Consider the following 15,470-nt stretch of genomic DNA (forward strand, 5'->3'; position numbering starts at 1 on the left):
TCCCAGCCCACACAATGGGCTCAGGCCATGGAAGAGCTCAAAAAGGATTTTGAAAATCAACTTAGAGAGGTGGAGGAAAAGCTGGGAAGAGAAATGAGAGATATGAAGTCAAAGCATGGACAGCAGGTCAGCACCCTGCTAAAGGTGACCCAAAAAAATGCTGAAGAAAATAACACCTTGAAAAATAGGCTAATTTAACTGGCAAAAGAGGTTCAAAAAGCCAGTGAGGAGAAGAATGCTTTCAAAAGCAGAATTAGCCAAATGGAAAAGGAAATTCAAAAGCTCACTGAAGAAAATAGTTCTTTCAAAATCAGAATGGCACAGGGGGGCGGAGCCAAGATGGCGGAGTAGAAAGACGCACATACACATAGCTCCGAACCCACAACCCACAGATCGGCTACAGGGGAGCAACTCACGGTGAATTCTGCACCCAGAGGCCACGGAATATTGGAACGAGGGAGATTTCTGTTCCGGAGAGACCTGCAAACCTCTCACGGGGGGTCCTTCCCGCTGCGGACTGGGCGCCGGGTCTGGGAACAGAGGGCAGCCCTGCAGCGGCCGCGGCACCGAGAGGAAAAGATCCGAGCGGGCTTCGGGGACGGGATCTCCAGCGGCCACGCGGGTCCCTCCACCCACAGAGGGACCTGCAAACCTCTCGCAAAAGGTCCGTCGCGCTGCAGACGCGGAGCCCAGCCCAGCCCAGACCTGCTGCGGCCACGGCACCAAGACAAACAGACCCGAGCAGGCTTCAGGGACGGGATCTCCAGCGGCCACACAAGTCCCTCCACCCACAGGTGACGGGGGTCGGTGAGAGTCTGTTTGGCGGGTCGAGAGGGGAGTGGGGTGCCCCCATGATTCGGGCCCCCCCAGGAGGTAGAAGCTGAGAGGTGGCTGCAGACAGGGGCTCCCCAAGCAGGCGGGAGCCTGGATCCATTGTGGAAGGTCTGTGCATAAACCCCCTGAGGGAACTGAGCCTGAGAGGTGGCCCTGCCCCGACCTGACCACCTGAACTTAATTCTCACACTGAATAGCAGCCCTGTCCCCGCGAAAAGCCCTAAGGCTGGAAGCAGCATTTGAATCTCAGTTCCCAAATGCTGGCTGGGAGGACCAGGAGGCGAGGTGGGTGTGAGGAGAATATTCAGAGGTCAAGTCACTGGCTGGGGAAAATGCCCAGAAAAGGGAAAAGAAATAAGACTATTGAAGGCTACTTTCTTGGAGAACAGACATTTCCTCCCTTCCTTTCTGATGAGGAAGAACAATGCTTACCATCAGGCAAAGACACAGAAATCAAGGCTTCTGTGTCCCAGCCCACCCAATGGGCTCAGGCCATGGAAGAGCTCAAAAAGAATTTTGAAAATCAAGTTAGAGAGGTGGAGGAAAAACTGGGAAGAGAAATGAGAGAGATGAAAGAAAAGCATGAAAAGCAGAGCAGCTCCCTGCTAAAGGAGAACCAAAAAAATGTTGAAGAAATTAACACCTTGAAAACTAGCCTAACTCAACTGGCAAAAGAGGTTCAAAAAGCCAATGAGGAAAAGAATGCTTTCAAAAGCAGAATTAGCCAAATGGAAAAGGAGATTCAAAAGCTCACTGAAGAAAATAGTTCTTTCAAAACTAGAATGGCACAGATGGAGGCTAAGGACTTTGTGAGAAAGCAAGATATCACAGAACATAGCGAGAAGATTGGAAAAATGGAAGATAATGTGAAATATCTCATTGGAAAAACAACTGACCTGGAAAATAGATACAGGAGAGTCAATTTAAAAATTTTGGGACTACCTGAAAACCATGATCAAAAGAAGAGCCTAGACATCATCTTCCATGAAATTATCAAGGAAAACTGCCCTGAGATTCTAGATCCAGAGGGCAAAATAAATATTCAAGGAATCCGCAGAACACCGCATGAAAGAGATCCAAAAAGAGAAACTCCTAGGAACATTGTGGCCAAATGCCAGAATTCCCAGGTGAAGGAGAAAATATTGCAAGCAGCTAGAAAGAAACAATTCAAGTATTGTGGAAATACAATCAGGATAACACAAGATCTAGCAGCCTCTACATTAAGGGATCGAAGGGCATGGAATAGGATATTCCAGAAGTCAAAGGAACTAGGACTAAAACCAAGAATCACTTACCCAGCAAAACTGAGTATAATACTTCAGGAGAAAAAATGGTCTTTCAACGAAATAGAGGATTTTCAAATTTTCTTGATGAAAAGACCAGAGCTGAAAAGAAAATTTGACTTTCAAACACAAGAATGAAGAGAACCATGAAAAGGTGAACAGCAAAGAGAAGTCATAAGGGACTTACTAAACTGTTTACATTCCTACATGGAAAGACAATATTTGTAACTCTTGAAACATTTCAGTATCTGGGTACTGGGTGGGAGTACACACATACACATGCACATGCACACACACACACACACATAGAGACAGAGTGTACAGAGTAAATTGAAGAGGATGGGCTCATATCTTAAAAAAATGAAATCAAGCAGTGAGAGAGAAATATATTGGGAGGAGAAAGGGAGAAATGGAATGGGGCAAATTCTCTCTCATAAAAGAGGCAAGCAAAAGACTTATTAGTGGAGGGATAAAGAGGGGAGGCGAGAGAAAAACATGAAGCTTACTCTCATCACATTCCACTAAAGGAAGGAATAAAATGCACACTCATTTTGGTATGAAAACCTATCTTACAATACAGGAAAGTGGGGGATAAGGGGATAAGCAGGGTGGGGGGGATGATGGAAGGGAGGACATGGGGAGGAGGGAGCAATTTGAGGTTGACACTCATGGGGAGGGACAGGATCAAAAGAGAATAGAAATAATGGGGGACAGGATAGGATGGAGGGAAATATAGTTAGTCTTATACAACACAACTATTATGGAAGTCATTTGCAAAACTACACAGATTTGGCCTATATTGAATTGCTTGCCCTCCAAAGGGAAGGGGTGGGGAGGGAGGGAGGTAAAGAAGTTGGAACTCAAAGTGTTAGGAACAACTGTCGAGTAATGTTCTTGCCACTAGGAAATAAGAAATAAAGGTAAAGGGGTATAGAAAGCTATCTGGCCCTACAGGACAAAAGAGAAGATGGAGACAAGGGCAGATTGGTGATAGGGGCAATTAGAATGCTTGGTGTTTGGGGGGGAGGGGACAAAAGGGGAGAAAATTTATAACCAAAAATTTTGTTAAAATGAATGTTAAAAGTTAAATTAATTAATTAATTAAAAAAAAATTATCACCATCTGCCTACTACTTTTTATGCCAAACAATCTTAAAAATATTAAACTTCACTCTTCAATGTTGAATTGCTCTCCATTAAAAAGTCCCTAAGTGCAATAAATATGTATTGATTTTCTAACACTTGGGAAGATTTTATGCTGATCTAGTCATATACTCTCACTAATAATAAATCTGTTAGATCGGGGGTCCCTAATGATAGACCACCCCCCCAAACACTCTTAGAAACCTGTAAACTTGTCAGCCTCATGTTTATTGCTCTGTGCTCATAAATAAATGGATATGCTAAATTTCAATTAGAGGTAAATACAAATAAGTATGTACTTTTTTTCCCATTCAAGTTCACAATCCCCTGAAATCTGTGGTATCATATCCCTAGTTAAGAAACTCAATGTTAGAGGTTGGCTGGGGTGAGGGTCTTTTATCCAATGAAGACAGTAAAAACAATCCTTTTCATGATCAAACCTGAAAGACTTGTTCATTTAGCACTATATTCTAACCACAAAAGGAGAAATTCCCTATCTGCAACAGAAAACTTATGTTTAAAAGGAGTATAAAATATGATTAGATAATCAGAGATAGGGGCTTAGATTGTGAAAAGTCTTGAATACCAGAATGAAGAGCTTGGACTACATAGGCTGGGAAGTTATATCATAATTCTGAACAGAGAAGCAAAGAAACCTGTGTTAATCTATCAAGAGGGGGGAGATGGGAACCAGGGAGATAAGTTAACAGGAAATTATTATGATTAATCTATGTATCATGCGACAAGAACCTAAATTAGGTTCATTCAGTCAGCCCAACTAAATGAACCAGAGAATTCCACTAATCATGTCACTATGACAAGATAACACACAGCTTTGTTATTAAACTAAGGAAGTGTCCTATTTAATACAAATCTGTTATCCTTAAGTGTTTCACTATGAAAAATGCTAAATAATACAGAGATCTTCATTCCCTCAACAGGCCAATTTTCATGAAATGTTATTTTGTCTTTGAAATATACATCAGGAGATTTGTTTCATGCAACTCAATATACAAACAAATAACCAAAAACGTTCATAACCTTAAAAACAAACAGGGTGGAGATCACCACTCTTTAAAAAGAAAAAGGCTGAAAGTCAGATATTTCTCAGCAAATAAATTATTTTATTGCTAAGGAATCCAGTAAAGATAACCATGGGTAATTTTGTAATGAAAACAAATGCAACACTGAAAAGATACCCAAATAGAAACACTGAACATTTGGGGAATTCTATCAGTGCAGAACATTCAATTCAAATAACTACCAGCCTCCTGATGGCTTCACTATAATTTTAAATTCAAATCGTGTCAGTGCTTCAACAAGTACTTCTAATTTATAGAAAAAGACCAGTATAAGATACTTTACAAATATATTAAATATTACTATGTGTTATCTGGGTAATTCCAAGAACTGCAAACCACAGAGACAATTTCATAAGAGTACTTTCAGAATTACACAATCACAGAGGGAGAAATACTCTCAAAATAAATTAAATATTTGTTTCTGTCATATTAATTAAAACACAGCATATTAGAAAATGTTAATGCCTTCGCTTATAAAGCTGAATTTAGGACTGAAGCCATTTTTCTTTTAAAACGGTCTCATTTTTTAAAAAGTCAACGTTGCCACAATGTTCAAAAAGAATTGGAAGAAGGAAAGAAATTAAAAGAGGTTTTTATATTTAAAGTATTTCTTGGTTAAATATTTTTCTCTCCTCAGGTCATTATTCCAAAAAACCAACCACAAAACAAATTTTGCATTAGTTACAAACATCATCACATCCAAAAACAAACAAACAAAAAGCCTAAACTGAAAAGCTTCTTTGTGAAGTTACTGGCAGAAACACATCCTCCTCTTTCTCAGTACAGCTCTGAAAATGTGAAAATGTCTCAGAACAGCAAATAATATATAATATAATAAAATGAGTAAAATACGCTGAATTGATTAATACATCTTAGTGATAATAATGATTTTCTGTGATATACATAGAAAGAAGAATGCTGATAAAGAACTTTAATTATATTGTTTTGAAAGTTCTCCTAGTATTTAGTCAACACAAAAGAGAATAACCAATAACCTCTAAGGGCATATTTTGGCATATTTATGAAAATCAGTGTAATTTGTTCTACTCTGGTAATTCAATAAATTTCCTACATTGTAAAATGTACCAAAACATCCTAAACCAGAAAATGAATATGCTTATATATGCACCAAATATTATCAGCAGCATCTGTCACTGCTAATCATATATTCTTGATGTGGATATTCTTTGTTCTCCAAATTTCTGTGATACTCCTCTCACCTGGTTCTCTTCAATCTATCTGCTTACTTCTCAGTCTCCTCCGCTAGTTGTCATGCCACTAACCATTAGGTATCCCACTGGCCTCGGGCCCCTTTGTTTTCCTTCTCCACAATAACTTACTTTGTCATCTAATGAGCATGCATGGGTTCAATTATTATCTCTATGAAGATTATTCTCAGATTTATATATCTAGTCCTAACTTCTCAGTCTTGAATTCTAATCTCATATATCCAACTGCCTACTGAATATTTCAAACTGGATACCCTGTATAAACTCAGCATGTCTAAATAGAACTCATTGTCTTTTCACAAAAATTTTCTCTTCCAAGCTTCTCGATGACTGTCAAGGGTACCAACATCCTCCCAGCAACCCAAGCTTGCAACTTCCATATCATCCTCAGCTCCTCATTCAGACTTGACACACAAACCTACTTTGTTGTTAAATTTTGTAATTTCTACCTTCATAATATTTCCTGTATACAGCCTGTTCTCTCCATTCATACAGCCACAACCCAATTCCAGGACTTCATCACTGCTCTCCTGGACTACTGCAATAATCAGTCACCCTGCCTCAAGTCTCCCCTCTATCCAGTCCATTCTCTGCTCTGCCACTAAGGTCATTTTCCTGTGCAGGACTAACATATCAATGAGTTCCAGGAGCTCCCCAGAATCACCAGAATCAAATATAAACTCCTCTTTTTGACATCTAAAGCTCTTTCTAGCCTGAGTCCTTTCAGCCTTTCCAGGATTGTTACTTACATTCTCCTACTTGCTCTACATGCTACAACTAACCTGGCCTCCCCACAGTTTTTCAAACATGACAAATCACTTCCCAGGGCCATGGCTTTGCACTGCTTGTCCCGCAGGCCTAGTGCACTGTGCGCCCTCACTTCATTTTACCTTAGTTTCCTGGCTTCCTTCAAGACTCAATTTAAATGTCACCTTGTGCAGAAGGTCTTTTCTAATCATCCTACTATCTTGAGTGCAAATATCTTCCCCTGTCAGGTGACTTTCTACCCCCTCTGTAATATATCTTGCACATCTAACCATCTGCACACACAAAATTAATTCACCTAACGAGAAAAGAAGTAGGAAGCTAGGGAAAAATTTTTGCTACACGTTTTTCTTTTAAAGGTTCCATATCCAACATATATAGGGAATGGATTAAAATTTATACGATATAAAATATATTATAAAATATGTAAAATTTATAAGAGCTATTCCCCAATTGATGAACAGGCAATTTTCAGAGAAAGAAATCCAAGCTATTACCAGTCATATGAAAAAATGCTCTAAACTCACTAATAAATAGAGAAATGCAAACTAAAACAACTCTAAAGTATTTCCTCACATTCATCAGACTAGCAAAGTCAACAAATGCTGGAAGGCTTGTGGGAAAACAAGAACATTAGGGCATTGTTGGTATAACTTTGAAATTGTCCAGCCACTCTGGAAAGCAATTTGGAACTATGTCCAAAAAGCTATACAATTGGGCATACCCTTTGACATAGCATATTCCAAATAGGTCTATATTCCAAATAGATCAGAGGAAAAGGAAAAGAACATATATGTAAAAAAATATTTATGTCAGCTCTTTTTTTGTGGCAGCAAAGAATTGGAAGCTGAGGCAGTTCCCATCAACTAGGGAATGGCTAAACAAGTTACAGTACGTGAAGATGATGAAATACTATTGAACTGCAAGAATAATGAAGGGAATAATTTAAGAGAAACCAGAAAGACTTATATGGGCTGATAACACAGCGAGGAGGGCAAGACCTGGAGAACAAATCATACGATAACAACATCATAAACAGCTTTGAAAGACTTAGGAACTCTTATCAATAAGATGACAAACCGCAGTTCCAAAGGACTTATAATGAAACATGCTGCTTTTTTTGGACATGGCCAATGTGAGAACTTGTTCTATTAACTATAAATAACTGTAAAAGGGTTTTTGTTTTTCTTGATTTCTCATGGGGAGGAGGGGGGCAGGAAGACGTGTGAGAGTGAGAATGCACACTTTAAAACATAATGATTAAAAAAACTTCTGAAGACCAAGCAATGCCCATCCTCCACCAGAGAGCCTAGCCTTAGCACCAAGCCTGTTCTAGAACAAAAGCTGGAAAGTTGAAGAAACCAAAGAAAACAGTAACTAATCTACAAAGAATCCAAAAATCTAACCTGGAAGAGACTGACCCCATGACAACTGCAAACAGATACTCAAAGGAAAAAAACCTATTTTCCACAAGGACTACATGAATATATATGGAATAAATGAAGACATTTAACAAATGAAATAGAAGATCTAGAGGTTTTGCTAATGGCAACAGCATTTTAAAAGTTCACATCTGCTTTGCCAGTGGATCTTAAGAGGGAAAGAAGGAAGGAAAGAAGCAAAGAAGGGAGGGACAGAAAAAGGAAGGGAGAAAGGGAGGGAAGAAGGAAAGAAGAAAGGAAAGGAAAAAGGAAAAAAGAGAGGGAGAAGGAAGGATGTGTTAAATGCCTACTACATACCAGTCATTGTGCTAAGTGCTTTAAAAATCTTATGGGCTAAAAGTTTGAATAAAAGTAACCTGGCTGAAATTCAATACCAAAATTTGCCTTTTCCTTCAGCCTAGTGTTTTTACCCGATAAAACAGCCCACCAAGCAAGTAGGTGTAAATCCCCAGACTTATGACTGGTGACTAGTACAAGGAGGGGTTGAATAGTACAAGGAAGGGCTCTCACTCTGAAGGAAGTCTCGCTTATTTTTTGGCTGAGTCCAAACCCCATCACTCATCTTCTTATAAATCCAAGCATCATGCCATGCCATCTAAGCTACCCTACCAAAGTCTCTCCAGGAAACGAGAAACACTTTTCTTATGGAGTGTAAAAAACTCAACTTTTTTATGTCAGCACAGACAGTATGACTAGTGAAAAGGGGCCAGAACATTATGAAACTCCAGGTTCTCCTACAGGTCTTTAGAGCCTGGCAGACAAGTAACTTAATCTCTTATAACACACTCTCACTTTCCTGGTAAGTAGGAGGCTGAACTGTCTGTCATCCCCAGAAGTTCCTGAGATATCTACACTGTCTTTCATTCAGCAAGCATTTATCAAGAGATGCATCTTAATTAGAAGAGTATCCTTAGATAAACACATATCATTATTAGATCTTGAAAAAAAATGTCAATTTTAGGTGCTCATGGGGGTGGGGGAAACAAGCATCTATTGGTTGTCCACTAAATGACAGGCACTGTGCTAAATGCTTTACAAATATTATCTTAACTGACCTTCACAACAACCCAAAGAGATAGGTACTATTGTTTTGTGTTTGTTTTTGTTTTTTAGGTATGAGAAAACCAAGGCAAATAGGAGAGTAAGTGCTTTGCCCAGGCAGGATCACACAGCTAGTAAGTTTCTGAGGCTGGATTTGAACTCAGGTCATTCTGACTTTAGGCCTAGGTTCTGCTCACTGTACTACCTAGCAGGTACTGTCTAGATTTTCTATTTGCATCCCCAGCAGTTAGTACAGTGCTTTGCACATAACAGGCACTTAATAAATGCTTTTTCATTCATTCATTTATTCAAATGAGATCCTTCTGTTTAGGAATTAAGAAGACTGTCTTGAAAAGAGCAAGAAATATGATGAATAACTAGGAAAAAGTATTAGAAACAGATTAAGCAGGACCTTGAAATTCTGACAAAGTAGTTCTGAAATGTACGAGAAAACAAGGAGCCACTGAACATTTCAACTCTAAGGAGAAAATCAATGGTAACAGTACTAAGCAGGAATGACCAGTAAGCAAAATTCAGGATATAGCAAGTGGCAGAACTTAGTATCAAAAGAGGAAAATCAGGAGGCTTCTGGGCTTAAACTAGTATAGCAGGAGAGAGAATACAGGACCTATTGAATAGAGGATTTTATTCAACACAATATGTGATCAATAAAGTTTTGTTGATAAGATTTTATGTAAATGGAGAGAGGATAGAGGAAAACCATTTCACAAATGAAAAATGGACAAAATTTGGTAATTGACTAGCTAAGATATAAAAGGAGAGAAATAAATAAGGCTCTAAGATCTGGAGCCAAAAAAACTTAGATGATTTCATGTCTACAGAAACTTCTAGTTGAATGGTCCCTTCAACTTTAGTCTAAACAAGCAGACTGTTTTCAACTCAATAAAAATCACTGCAAGCAAAAATGAAATTCATTTACTTATTAAATGTCTTCTTTGGGCAAGACACAAGGCTCTATAGAAAATACAAAGTTCAACTCACAATCCTTGCCTTCCAAGACAACTAAATAATTGCATTTCTTTAAGCTTGTGAAACTAAGTATTTACAAGCTAGAATTGAAAGTTCTATCGGAATTCGCAAATATTCATTAAAAATGTTATTTTTTTCACATACACTAACAAGTTTAGAAACCTGTACCATAAGAAAAATGCATAATCTGATATTTCAAAAAATATTTTTAAATGCTCTTGTCAAGCTTCATTTAACCTCAAAAATAAATTGTTCAAAAATTACCCCATGGTTATTCGAAAGGCCATGGTTATTCTAAATTACGGCAGGAAGGAAACACAATTTCCCACCTTAATCACACAGCTGGTTTCAATCCTTTTACTGCTATGATTAGCAATTTTCCCAGGCAAGCTATAAATTGCCTTCAAAATATTACCACTTATACTCTTACGAGATATGAGTATATTCTTAAGTAACTTGAAATAACATAACATTGTTAAGCAACTTCAAGAAAGCATCTAAAAAAATTTTTTAACTTTCACTAGACATGTTTAAGATCTGTAAAACTCAAATTACTGATTCTTTTCTAGACATTTTAATTTTTTATTGTTTTCTTCTAAACAAAGGACTATATGGTTCAAATGAAATAATTTATATAAAGCACTCTGCAAATTTAAAAGTGCTACATTTACTTCTATTTTTATTATTCTATTAACATTAGTTTCCAATGCTATGATACCACTGGTTAATACTACAGTAACATCCTCCTGAGATTCTTCATCAGGGCCTGAAGGCAGGTCAAGGTTCTGAAAGACTGACACCAAAGGAATGGAATTCTGGTAGGTCCTTCCAAGATAAAACTAGTTCAAGTACGACCCTAGCAATGAATAATCATCTAAGAACTATTTCAACAAAAGTCAGAAAGCTAAATCACCTGGAGGCTGATGAATTCTTTTGGCCACAAGAGCTCATGAAACCATATACTCACAACAAACTCAAGATGAAACTATAATGATGTGGAAGAGTTATGATCTACACTGGTGGAAGGAATACTCACACCTAAGAAAATACCAGATTTTCTTAAGCTGAATATCTAAAATGTTTAAGAACACTTACTTGAAATTAAATTGAAGAGGAGATCACAGCAGTCTACTATGTGCTCTTACAGGCCAAAATAGAAAAGGAATAAAATTGAATCCAACTGAAGTGGAAGGAAGTGATGGGGACAGGCAAGGTTAAAAGGCTAGAACACAAGGTTCAAGACCTACTGTAATGAAATTCAGCCCCCAAGGAGAACGCTCTCTAGCCAAGTAATTCTGCATAGCCACCACCCAGAAGAAATAGGAAATTTCTTTTCCAAAGACTGTCCACTTGTAGGATTCACAACCTTTCTCCCTGCACAATGACCCCAAAATACAAAATCAAAAGTTAATCATTCTAAAGTACACAAATTATTTCATGGTAGTGTAAGGGAATCTTGGAAATATGGAATAGGTAAAGCTATAAATAGTCTCTCATGTTCTTTGACTAGACTGTGTCTATCTCACTAGGAAATTTACTTTCATTTTAGGAATTTAGGCACCATGGCCAGAGAGGGAAAAGGAAAGGTGACACACTGAGGGATGTCCAAATAATGCAGACAAAGAGAAAAGCAAAGTAATACAATGGCAAGAACTCCAGGGTAGAGAGATAAAGGGGGCCTGGATAGAATGAAAAGAGCAATAAATAGTGGGAAAGAAGACTATAACACCCTAAGGCAAAGAACTGTACTTATAAACAAGGTGGTAGTGCAGACACATTAAAAAAAAAAAAACAAAACAAGAAATTAGGCTTTACTTAAAAAAAAAAAATCAATCCAGCTTCTACCCTACCTCTCTGATTCTCCTCTAGTATTTCACAGGAGCTATCATCTCACTGAAGCTAGTTTTTCCAATATTATAGAGTGCAAGCCATCCATGTTTTTGCGTTTCTTGAACATGCCCTACATTTCCTGTGTCATGATCCCCAAAAAAATCTACTCAATGTAAGGGAGGTTTTTTGTTGTTGTTATGTTTTTTAAGAATCTAGTGAATACAAGTACAATACTATAGCTGTCTTTTTCTTTTTTCTTTTTTTGCTAAACACAAGGATAAACTCTACTGGAGGAAAGAATCCCTATTCTAAAAAAAAAAAATTTTAAAAATTAAAAAAAAAAAAAGAATCCCTATTCTAAAAGAACTGCTGGGAAGACCCAGAAGAAATTTGGCAAAAATAAATAAATAAATAAGGTTTAGACCAGCACTGTAGTACATCACAATAAGTTCCAAATGGATCTATGATATAAATATGAAAGGTCACAATTATAGAGAACAGAAGAAGGAATATCTCTGGTTAGGGGAAGAATTCATAAGCAAAGGTTATTTTAAGAGGTTTAAAGTAAGCAAACTTTACAACATAAAATTTTCAAAGCTTGGCACATACAAAACAAATGCATTTAGAATAAGACAAGCTGTCTCCACTAACCTGAATGCATTCATATAGTTCACAAATGCACAACCTGCTGGACCTCAACATTCTTTACATTTTTCTTTAGTTTGCTAAACTCTAAATACAGGATTGATAGCTAAAAAACCTGCCTGGAAAGCGGTAAACACTTTCTAAGTGATTCTCGAGAGAGAAAAAGTATGATTCCTACAAATACCTTGGAGCCTTTGTAAAGAAGAGTAAAGAGACAATAGATACCAGGGTTTTCAGAATTGTCTTTTTTCACAAGTCAGACATTTCTCTATCACTTCAGTTCCCAAGAGATCACTTTAAGATAATGAATGAACCACTCTTGCAATACCTCTCATCCTGCATTGAGGTCAGAGAATCACAAGAACATAAATTTATTGCTGGAAAGGACCAACTAGTCCAGGGTTCTTAACTTTTTTTTGTATCATGGACCTACAGGTCCCTTCTATGAATAATGTTATTCAGTGCATAAAATAAAATACCAAGGATACCAAAGAAAACCAATTATATTGAAATATAGCTAGTGAAATAGTTTTTTAAAGTTCATAAATATTACTTAAGAACTTCTGGTCTAGTTTCACCACTTCATTTTACAACTGAGTAGACAGAGGCCCTGCCCAAGGTCAGAGAAGTGTTAAGTGTCAGAGCAAGGATTTGAACCCAATTCATGTGACTCTAGCACCATGTTCTTTCCACTATCTAATGACAACTATTTTGTGGGGTTTTTTGTTTTAAATTTAAACTTCTAAAAATCAGTTCCTTATCCCATGTAACATTAATTAAATAATTAATTGGAGTGAATTTATTAAACTATGACTAAGTGCTAGGTACTGTGCTAAGTAAGGGCTAGGGTTACAAACACAATTAACCAAGATAGTTCCTGCCCTCCAGAAGTTTACATTTTAATAGAAAAAGAAAATAAATATAGGGAGTGGTGGTCAGGAGAGTATTTTGGACCAGGGAGTCAAAGAGATGAGAGATGATGAGACACTCATGAGGCAACTGATTGACTTTCCCTTTCCATGAATAGCAGTGCTAACTCCATTACTGTTCTCAGAGCTAGCCAGAGCGTGCAAGATAAGGCCAAAGTTAGCTAAACAGAGCCCAGGTTATCCAGAAAGGACCCTGAGTTCTGACAGGTGAGAGAGATGAGAGCTGCAGGTGACATGGCAAAGAGAGCATCAGGAGTTGGAATGGTAAGCCTGGATGGCATATCGGATTTGAATTTAAATCTAAACTCTGAAATCTTCCCTCATCAAAAACTAGAGAAATCAAAATATCTTTACACCTCTTTTTTGATAAGATGCAAATAAGGGAATCACTGAACAGCAATTTTACACCTGGTACCAAAAGGACACAAGAGGAATCAAATGAAATCTGTGCATTCTAACATATAAGCCACATTTCAAAAGTTGTAAGTTTTTTATGAGTGCTTTGTTCCTCAGGAGAAAGGCAGTTAATTCCCACAATTTATGAAAGGAAATCAAACAAGCAAAATAAGTTATGTGCATGCTCTACAATTCATTGTTTTTTCAATAAGTCTTTAATCACCTTAAATAAAAGAAAATGCCCACATTATTGAAATAAGGACAACAAATAAAAAATGATTTATACATACTGCACAGAATAATACTGAACTCGACATATAAGTTCTTGAAAAGTTATGATAGCACAAACATAAACTGAGATAAAAAAAAACCAACAACCATGAAATGCAGAAAAGAAATCCAAGGAACAATCATTCTAGGCTCTGTTCACTATCAAGATTAACTATCTATAATCCCTATATACCACTAAATGCTCACCTGGAAATATTCTACAGTTGCAAGGTATTAACATTATCTTCCATCTGCAAAATGATATTCCCAAAGGAAAACTGGTCTGTTTGCAGTATCAGCAATTTAATTTTTAAAATCTCAAAAATACTGAGGTGCCCACTTACTCATTGTAAATGCTTTTTTTTGAGTAAAAGTACTTAGCATTTTGGGTGTTAAACACTGAAGTTAATCCCTATCTGTGCTTTCTGCACATATGGACTCACCTTCACGGACTCCAAAGACTTCCTCATTTGAAAGTCTACTGCAAAAATAGTTAAGCCTCTAAGATGAAGATCAGTCTCAAATTTAATTAGTTTCATCTCTAGTTCATCATAAAAGTAATTAATTTAAAATCTTCAATACCATCAAGCCTCCACCATGACCCACCCACCCTCCATTTTTTCTCTCATGAAATTTAGAAGCAATTTGAAGAAGCCCTTGCTGAGATGTTTACCAGGCAATGGAATTCTCTGTTCATAAAATTCCAACAAAGAGTGTAAGTGGTAGTTTCCATATATGACCACAACTTCCAAAAGTAATCCCTCCATTTACTAAAAAAGACACAGAAAGGGATATCTCTATGGTCACACAATAAGTCAATGACAGAAGTGAGACAAGAGCACTGAATTCCAATTTCACAATCTCAACTCATACAATTATCTATGTGCCTTAATATGTTATAAAATAGTATCATTTTAAATACCTCATACATATGCATGTAGTTAAGAATTTAAAATTCTTCCTTACATATGAAAACTAAAATCTAATCAATCTAATTTGACATTATTCCTAACCCTTTACTAGTTATGCATCTAAACTAAAGGGTTGCTTCTGAAGACAGTGCTAAAAACAAACATTTCATGACAGTTCAATCAATTAGTTTATTCAGGCTTTGTTCGAATACTTTTGGTCAAAATACCAACTTTGGGCTCAGACTGATTAACAGAGAAATACCTAAAATTATAAATTACTTTAAATTTTAATTACATTCATAAAATTTATTGTTTTCTTCTTACAGTTTGTTCCAAAAATGCGTTCTCCAAATGAGACTTCCCATTTGCCAGGAAATACATCCAGATATCATATTACTAAAGTATTTAACGACTTTTTGTCCATCTCTTTTTCTTCTAAAACTTTGATTTACATTCCTCATATGACAAATCAGGAATGGGGAACCTGCAACCTTAAGGCCACATGTGGCCCTCTAGATCCTCAAGTACAGCCCTTTCACTAAATCCAAACTTCACAGAACAAATCCCCTTAATAAAAGAATTTGTTCTGTAAAACTTGGACTTAATCAAAAGATAGCACCCAAGGGTCTAGCAGGTCACATGTGGCCTCAAGGCCACAGATTCCCCACCTCTGTGATAAAT

The 15,470-nt window shown here is 37.1% G+C and overlaps 1 protein-coding gene across 1 annotated transcript in view; it reads right to left on the reverse strand.

Annotated features, from left to right (window-relative positions):
• WDR70 (WD repeat domain 70) overlaps positions 1-15,470 on the reverse strand; it is a 342,319-nt gene that overhangs the window by 295,013 nt on the left and 31,836 nt on the right. The window lies entirely within an intron of this gene.

This window comes from Notamacropus eugenii, chromosome 4, assembly GCF_028372415.1.
Source record: "Notamacropus eugenii isolate mMacEug1 chromosome 4, mMacEug1.pri_v2, whole genome shotgun sequence".
In the NCBI taxonomy this organism is placed as follows: Eukaryota; Metazoa; Chordata; class Mammalia; order Diprotodontia; family Macropodidae; genus Notamacropus; species Notamacropus eugenii.